Source organism: Dendrobates tinctorius, unplaced genomic scaffold, assembly GCF_039654945.1.
Source record: "Dendrobates tinctorius isolate UK_male_01 unplaced genomic scaffold, ASM3965494v1 ptg000155l, whole genome shotgun sequence".
In the NCBI taxonomy this organism is placed as follows: Eukaryota; Metazoa; Chordata; class Amphibia; order Anura; family Dendrobatidae; genus Dendrobates; species Dendrobates tinctorius.
In genome coordinates, this window is record NW_027361822.1 from 19,369,297 (window position 1) to 19,377,646 (window position 8,350).

Below are 8,350 nucleotides of genomic sequence, written 5' to 3' on the forward strand. Positions count from 1 at the left end.
CATTTCAGCAGATTATAAATTCAAATTCAAACAAGAAAGAAAAAATGGAACCATAAGGAATCTTTTGTAGTTAAAGCTTATTCACCAAGTCTCTTAGTGTTGCGTTTTCTCAGTTGTTCATGTTGATCCAGCCAGTCCATGGCATTTTTTGGATTGTCAAAAAACTGAACTGACCCCAACGCTGCCACCGGCAGCTTAGCTGGGTATAGCATTAAGTATTGGACTTCTGGTGCCCTTAGATGTCTCTTAACATCAGAGAATTGAAGCCTCTTATTTTTGGACTTCCGCCAAATAATCTGGATAGAAGGATATCTTTTGGCCGTCGTTAGTAATATCCGGGTTATTTCTAGCTGAACGAAGAATAGCATCTCTGTCTCTGTAATATAGCAATTTTATTAGTACATCTCTGGGATGTACGCCCGGCTGCATAGGATGAGTTGGGACTCTGTGAGCCCATTCCACTACATAGAGTGAGGACAATGTGTCTGACCCAAACACTTTCTTAAGCCAGGCCTCAAAGTATTCAGTGGGATTCCCACTCTCTGTCTTTTCCAGAACTCCCACCAGCCTAATGTTGTTTCTCCTTGAACGATCTTCCAGGTTGTCGGTTTTTGCAAGCAGATAGGCAATCTGACTAACATGTTGTCTCATATCTTGTAGTGTTCTGGCTGCTGGTCTTTTTCCTCTGGTGCTGGGTTTGTCTTGGGTCAGGTGATTGTATCACCCTTTATTAGCCTGCACCTGTCTCCCATTCCTTGCTGGACAACTGTGTTAATCAGCTTGAGTTCTGGCTTGGAGCTTTGCCTTGCCTTCTGTGTGTTTAATTAGTGCAGTGCTGGGATCTCTGGTTCTGCTAGTCTTAGTTTCTGTTTTCAGTTTGTTTCTGCAGCCTTCTCTTTGTTTTCTTCTAGGAGGTGACCCGTTTTTGTACCCAGTTCTTAGATCTTTCAGGGACCCCCTTCCCCCTATCTATAGGTCTTTGCTTGAGATTAACCTAGGATCGTTGGTGGGTGCATTCGCAGGAATGGGTCGTCCACTCCATCGTAGGGTATCAGCCTAGTCATAGTGCAGGGTCAGTTTTCCCCCTTCTACCCTATTCCTGTGCTGCAGAATCGTAACAGTTTGTCCAGCCCGAGAAAGCATGAAAAAAAAAACCCTCCCGGATTCCTGCAAAATGAACAGCGTTCAGGATCTTGCTCATTGCCTGCAACGGTTAATGTTGGAAGTTTCCGGCTTACAAAAGCACGTGAGTAATTGCCCAGCAGTCCACCCTGAAGAGCCTAAGGTGGGTTTGCCTGAATGTTTTTCTGGTAATCGACAGGAATTTTTTTCGTTTAAAAATGCATGTTTACTTTATTTTCAGCTTAGACCCAGGTCTTCAGGGGCTGAATTACAGCATGTGGGGATTATTATGTCCTTATTGCTAGGGGAGCCGCAAGTTTGGGCATTTTCATTGCGTCCAGATGACCCTTGTTTGGTGTCAGTAAAAACGTTTTTTTTCTGGGGTTAATATATGACGATCCAGATCGGGTCGCTACAGCCGAGGCTAAACTCAGACGGCTGAAACAGGGTTCTGGTGACGCTGAGGGATATTGTACCCATTTCAGATGATGGTCTGCAGAAGTCAGCTGGAATGATCCAGCACTCAAAAGTCAATTTTTAGCAGGTCTGAATTACAGGGCTAAAGACTTACTCATTGCATACCCTGCACCTGCTACACTTGAGGCTGCCATGCAGTTAGCCATCAGGGTGGATAGAAGAATGAGAGACAGGCAGAATGAGGAGAAGGCTTCAATTCTGCTGGATCCTGTCTCTGAAAAGACCCCCGTGGACTATGGGGAACCGATGCAACTTGGGGCGGTGTCCTCTCGTTCCCAGGAAAGGGAGAGAAGGCTCTCTGAGGGGCTATGCCTTTAATGTGGTAAGACTGGGCATTTTATAAAGCAATGTGAAGGTCACATAGATCAGGAAAAGAAAAAAAAAAGGGGGTCAGCGTAACCCTCCCATTCGTATTGCATTTTTACGCTCCGCAGGAGTTTCTTTTTCTGGTAGTTCTATCTGTCATGGTCATAATAGGATTTTTAAGTGATGGTGGACTGTGGGTCTGCACTGAATTTGATCAATCAACAATTTCTAGACAAGTATAAGATTGAGTCTGTACCTTTATCATCCCCTTTTCCTGTAGTCGCGATTGATAACACTCCGCTAGAGCATGGGTGCGTTTCTTGAAAGGTCACCGGGTTTCCACTCACTGTGAATATGGAGCACCAGGAATCTTTAGATTTGTTTGTACTTGATAAATTGCCTTTTCCAGTCATCCTGAGGTTACCCTGGTTAAAAATGCACAATCCTGTACTGGACTGGTCATCAAATACTATAAGAGCCTAGGGTCAGGGGTTTTATGGGAAATGTTGTGATGTACACATCACTGCTGTGGTGGTCAAAAAACTGAACTGACCCCAACGCTGCCACCGGCAGCTTAGCTGGGTATAGCATTAAGTATTGGACTTCTGGTGCCCTTAGATGTCTCTTAACATCAGAGAATTGAAGCCTCTTATTTTTGGACTTCCGCCAAATAATCTGGATAGAAGGATATCTTTTGGCCGTCGTTAGTAATATCCGGGTTATTTCTAGCTGAACGAAGAATAGCATCTCTGTCTCTGTAATATAGCAATTTTATTAGTACATCTCTGGGATGTACGCCCGGCTGCATAGGATGAGTTGGGACTCTGTGAGCCCATTCCACTACATAGAGTGAGGACAATGTGTCTGACCCAAACACTTTCTTAAGCCAGGCCTCAAAGTATTCAGTGGGATTCCCACTCTCTGTCTTTTCCAGAACTCCCACCAGCCTAATGTTGTTTCTCCTTGAACGATCTTCCAGGTTGTCGGTTTTTGCAAGCAGATAGGCAATCTGACTAACATGTTGTCTCATATCTTTAGTGAGGTCTGGCAGTTTGTCCGCTATATCGCTGACTCTATTTTTCACTTCCACTGTTCTCTCATTTACCTTCCTTAAATGGAATCTGCGCCGGTGAGCTATGTCCAGGAACACAGAGCAGTAATGCAATTCGTACATGACAGCTGACACCCTGCAGTCTCTGACCTGACTGGTTTTGCGACTGATTGGGGCCAGTTAACTAATTTTCTAAATTATCGCCAAGTTTCCATTTTTTTTCACAAATAAACGCTCATCATATTGAAGAAATTTTACCACTATCATGAAGTACAATATGTCCCGAAAATACATTACCCGAATCAGTGGGATACGTAGAAGGGTTCAAGAGTTTTAACCTCATAAGGTGACAGTGGTCAGAATTGTAAAATTTGGCTTGGTCAATAAGGTCAACATTGGCTTGGTCATTAAGGGGTTAAAATTTGTTACCAATCATTAATGTTTTTAAAACGTATAACTTTGAGTTTTATTTCTTTCTTTCAATGTTACGTTAGACTATATGGAGTAGGGTGAGAGCTGGTCGTCATATTGTATAGAAATAGTGAAGGAAGCATTGCACTATAAATGTCAGATTTAGCAAAATTTGCAATACCTAATGTTTTGCTAAAGTATTCGATTAATTTATCCATCTATTTCATCATTATGATTTTGCATGTTAGAAAAAAAAGTTTCACATAGCAGGATACGTGTATGAGGCTTCCACTGCTTATTGTCAAGAAGATCCAACAGGCACATCCCAGGAATGACTGGTGCTAGAGAGAGTAGATCAATTCAGAAAGGTCAGATATGCCAGTCCAAAATTACTCAGACAGGACAATATTAAAAGTATAACATCAGGACTCCTCTACTGGCATGTGACATTGTGATGTAGGAACTTCACCCATTGGAAGAAGTCACACAGATGTGAGGTAGCAGCGATGGAAAATGTATAGTGGAATAGGTTTATCATCAGATGCAGTGGGAACAGTTACATGGATTCAGGAACCAGTTTCATTCTATTTTGTAAGGGACAGGATGACTATTACTAGACAGCCTGTACTGGGAAGGAGACCTCTTGGCTCATTTATGATTTTGTATTCTATATTTGTACCCTGGATGTGTTTATATTATTTAAAGCAATTCTCTATTTTTCCAAAGGGAAGCCATTAAAGATAAGCGGATCTTTTGAAATTCGGCTTCAATGAATTTTTCTCCACTGACCAGAAGAGCTTACACTACAGGAGAGAGACGAGTGAGAGAGAACACCACTGACCATTGAGCTTACACTCTACAGGAGAGAGAGAGAGAACGAGTGAGAGAGAACACCACTGACCATAAGAGCTTACACTCTACAGGAGAGAGAACGGACCCTGCTGACCATAAGAGCTTACACTCCACAGGGGAGAGAGAGGACTCTGCTGACCATAAGAGCTTACACTCCACAGGAGAGAAAGGGAAGACCCTGCTGTCCATAAGAGCTACACTCTACAGGAGCGAGAACGGACCCTGCTGACCATAAGAGCTTACACTATACTGGAGAGAGAGGACCCTGCTGACCATAAGAGCTTACACTCTACAGGAGAGAGAGGACCCTGCTGACCATAAGAGCTTAGACTATACTGGAGAGAGAGGACCCTGCTGACCATAAGAGCTTAGACTATACTGGAGAGAGAGGACCCTGCTGACCATAAGAGCTTACACTATACTGGAGAGAGAGGACCCTGCTGACCATAAGAGCTTACACTCTACAGGAGAGAGAGGACCCTGCTGACCATAAGAGCTTACACTCTACAGGAGAGAGAGAGAACGAGTGAGAGAGAACCACACTGACTATAAGAGCTTACAGACTGCAGGAGAGAGAGAGGACCTCCTCAAACCAATAAGAGCTTACATACAGATTTCTCCATCAGAACAATGTGGTTTTTGGGTTTTGTCCTGATGAAGAAGTCTATGAACCTTGAAACTCGTTGACAAATAAAACCGCAATTCTCAACACATCGGCTCCTGGATCTCCTTTTTCATCATATAGTGGCTTTGGAAGTGCAGTTAAAGATCCATCCTCTATAGTTTTTCCTTCCATTGCATGCATCCTGTATCTGCAGCAGACGTTCTACTGAGCTTTCTTTGGTGTTGTGGCACACAACCTTGCCAGGTGAGCACATTCCTGTACATATCATTCTCATATCCTATATCCGGATAAGACCCCATTTTGTGCTATTATCTTCCAGTTTTCTCGCATTACATGATGCATTATGATTATTATTATGCATTTATATAGCGCTATTAATTCCATGGCGCTTTACATGTGAAAAGGGGAAATATAGACAAGTATAATAAACATGTGTAAGACAAGGGACACACAGGTACAGAAGGAGAGAGGACCCTGCCCGCGAGGGCTCACAGTCTATAGGCATGGGTGAGGATACACTAGGAGAGGATAGAGCTGGTTGTGCGGTGGTTCAGTAGACTACGGGTCATTGCAGGCTGTAGGCTTGTCGGAACATATCTTCAGATATCAGTTTTGGAACCACATTGAAGTTTTCTACGCATTGCCATCAAGCTGGTGACATAGTACACCTTCAATTTACATGTCTGTTGCACATTGACTGTTACTACTGAGGCCTGGAGGAAGTGCTAGCCTCTCTTCTTTTTCTTTCAGGGTCCCAAGTAATATTACAAAGCCTCCAAAGCCATGTTATCTAGATTGATTAGTGCAGCCTTCGCACTAGTGAGTGATCAGACCATTCTGGAGGTCTACTAGAGCTGTTTTGAACTCCTAGATTGAAAGGGTAAATGTTCCTATTGAACAAATATGTAAGGCTCCAGTATAGTTATCATTATTATTATTATTATCATAGCGCCATTTATTCCATGGCGCTTTACATGTGATTAGGGGTAGACATAATACATACAAGTACAGTAATCTTAAACGATACAAGTCACGACTGGTACAGGATGAGAGAGGACCCTGCCTGCGAGGGCTCACAATCTACAAGGGATGGGTGAGGACACAGTAGGCGAGGGTAGAGCTGGTCGTGCAGCGGTTTGCCTTGTACTTTCTTTATTTTCTATGGGTGAGATTTGGGGTCTTCCTCCCTCCCTAGGCATTGAGGCTTGTCTTCTACTCTCTCTGGGGTGCTGTCATTGGTGAAAGGAAAAAGCAATAATTACTTATTGGTAATTGGATTTTCCAGAACCCATGACAGCACCCTGATATTCCCTCCTCACATTGTTTTAGTTAATGGATCACACACCAGCCCTTTCTTTCAATTTTCACAGTGTTGCCCCCTCCCCCCAAAAAATCCTATTTATTTTCAATTTATTATCAGTTTCTTTATGGTGATTAGCTAAACTATCAAAGTGGTGTTATTTCATGCTGTGAAAAATCACTGATTCGATTGTAGAGGCTCCACCTATTTATTTTGTAGGTTTCCTGTTTTTGAAGATTGGATCCTTTCTCTGGGGTGCCGTCATTGGTGTAAGGAACAAAGCTGATTTTCTGGCAAGAGCCTGGACACATTGAGCCACACATTACGGGTATATATGATTTGGATTTATATACTATATATTTTCTATGCACTTTATGAGTAGCTGATTTTTCAGCCCATATATATTATGCACTTTATTAGTATTATTATCCTTATCATTTTTGTATGATTATCTATTTATAGTGGTCACTATATCTCTTTTTTATATGTATTTTGTTGTAATTATATATTATGGTATTTTACTATGTGTTGTTCTGTATACCTATTTGTAATTATGTAATAAATTTATTTGAGTCTTAATGTTTTGGACTCCGTTTGGTGTATTCATTTTTTGAGTAGGTTATTAAGTTTATTACAATCCCAAAAGAAAGGGGAATGGCTAACATTTTGCGTTACTCCGGCTGGTGGGATGATCAGAGGGCAGCCAACCTGAAGGATTATTTCACCTAAATCAGAATTTTCTCTTGTCTTTGTTCACATTGTGCAATTTTGTCATGTCAGTGTTCTTATATTTTAAGCACAAAAGATAGAACAATGTTATGCATGATGTGGCCTCTAGGGGTCGCACTAATTGATTATTGATGCAACTGTAATATCAAAAATTGTGGGTAGCTATTCACCAGGAGATACTTGTGTAATGGGGGCTAACAACCCCTAATAATACAGTCTGGTACCAACCCTGGAGCACAGAGACCGAGAGACCAATGAACAGACACATTACATTGTCCTGTACGAATCAAACAGTGGTCTGGTTATTTTGCACGACCGCCTGTAAGTGATGTAGTTACACAAACAGCTCTGCTATATGCACATCACAAAGACACAATCGACAACTTCACATCAGACATATCTAGCACAGAGAGCTCTGCTACTTACATGATGCCGCAACAACTCCGCACCGTACACATCACACACGGCTCCGCTCCGTACACCTCGTACACACACGGCTCTGCTCCGTACACCTCATACACACACGGCTCCGCTCCATACACCTCGTACACACACGGCTCTGCTCCGTACACCTCGTACTCACGGCTCCGCTCCGTACACCTCGTACACATGTGGCTCCGCTCTGTACACACACGGCTCCGCTCCGTACACCTCGTACACACACGGCTCCACTCTATACACCTCGTACACACACGGCTCTGCACCGTACACCTCATACACACACGGCTCCGCTCCGTACACCTCGTACACACACGGCTCCGCTCCGTACACCTCGTACACACACGGCTCCGCTCCGTACACACACGGCTCCACTCTGTACACCTCGTACACACACGGCTCCGCTCCGCTCACCTCGTACACACACGGCTCCACTCCGTACACCTCCTACACACTCGGCTCTGCTCCGTGCACCTCGTACACACACGGGGCTCCGTACACCTTGAATACACACGGCTCTGCTCCGTACACCTCGTACACACACGGCTACACACGGCTCCGCTCCGTACACCTCGTACACACACGGCTCCACTCTATACACCTCGTACACACACGGCTCTGCACCGTACACCTCATACACACACGGCTCCGCTCCGTACACCTCGTACACACACGGCTCCGCTCCGTACACCTCGTACACACACGGCTCCGCTCCGTACACACACGGCTCCACTCTGTACACCTCGTACACACACGGCTCCGCTCCGCTCACCTCGTACACACACGGCTCCACTCCGTACACCTCCTACACACTCGGCTCTGCTCCGTGCACCTCGTACACACACGGGGCTCCGTACACCTTGAATACACACGGCTCTGCTCCGTACACCTCGTACACACACAGCTCTACTCCGTACACCTCTTACACACACGGCTCTGCTCCGTGCACCTCGTACACACACACGGGGCTCCGTACACCTCGTACACACGCGGCTCCGCTCCGTACGCCTCGTACACACAGCTCCGCTCCGTACGCCTC

At 44.4% G+C, this 8,350-nt stretch overlaps 1 protein-coding gene across 1 annotated transcript in view; it reads right to left on the reverse strand.

Annotated features, from left to right (window-relative positions):
- LOC141051008 (uncharacterized) overlaps window positions 1-8,350 on the reverse strand; it is a 407,743-nt gene that overhangs the window by 344,970 nt on the left and 54,423 nt on the right. The window lies entirely within an intron of this gene.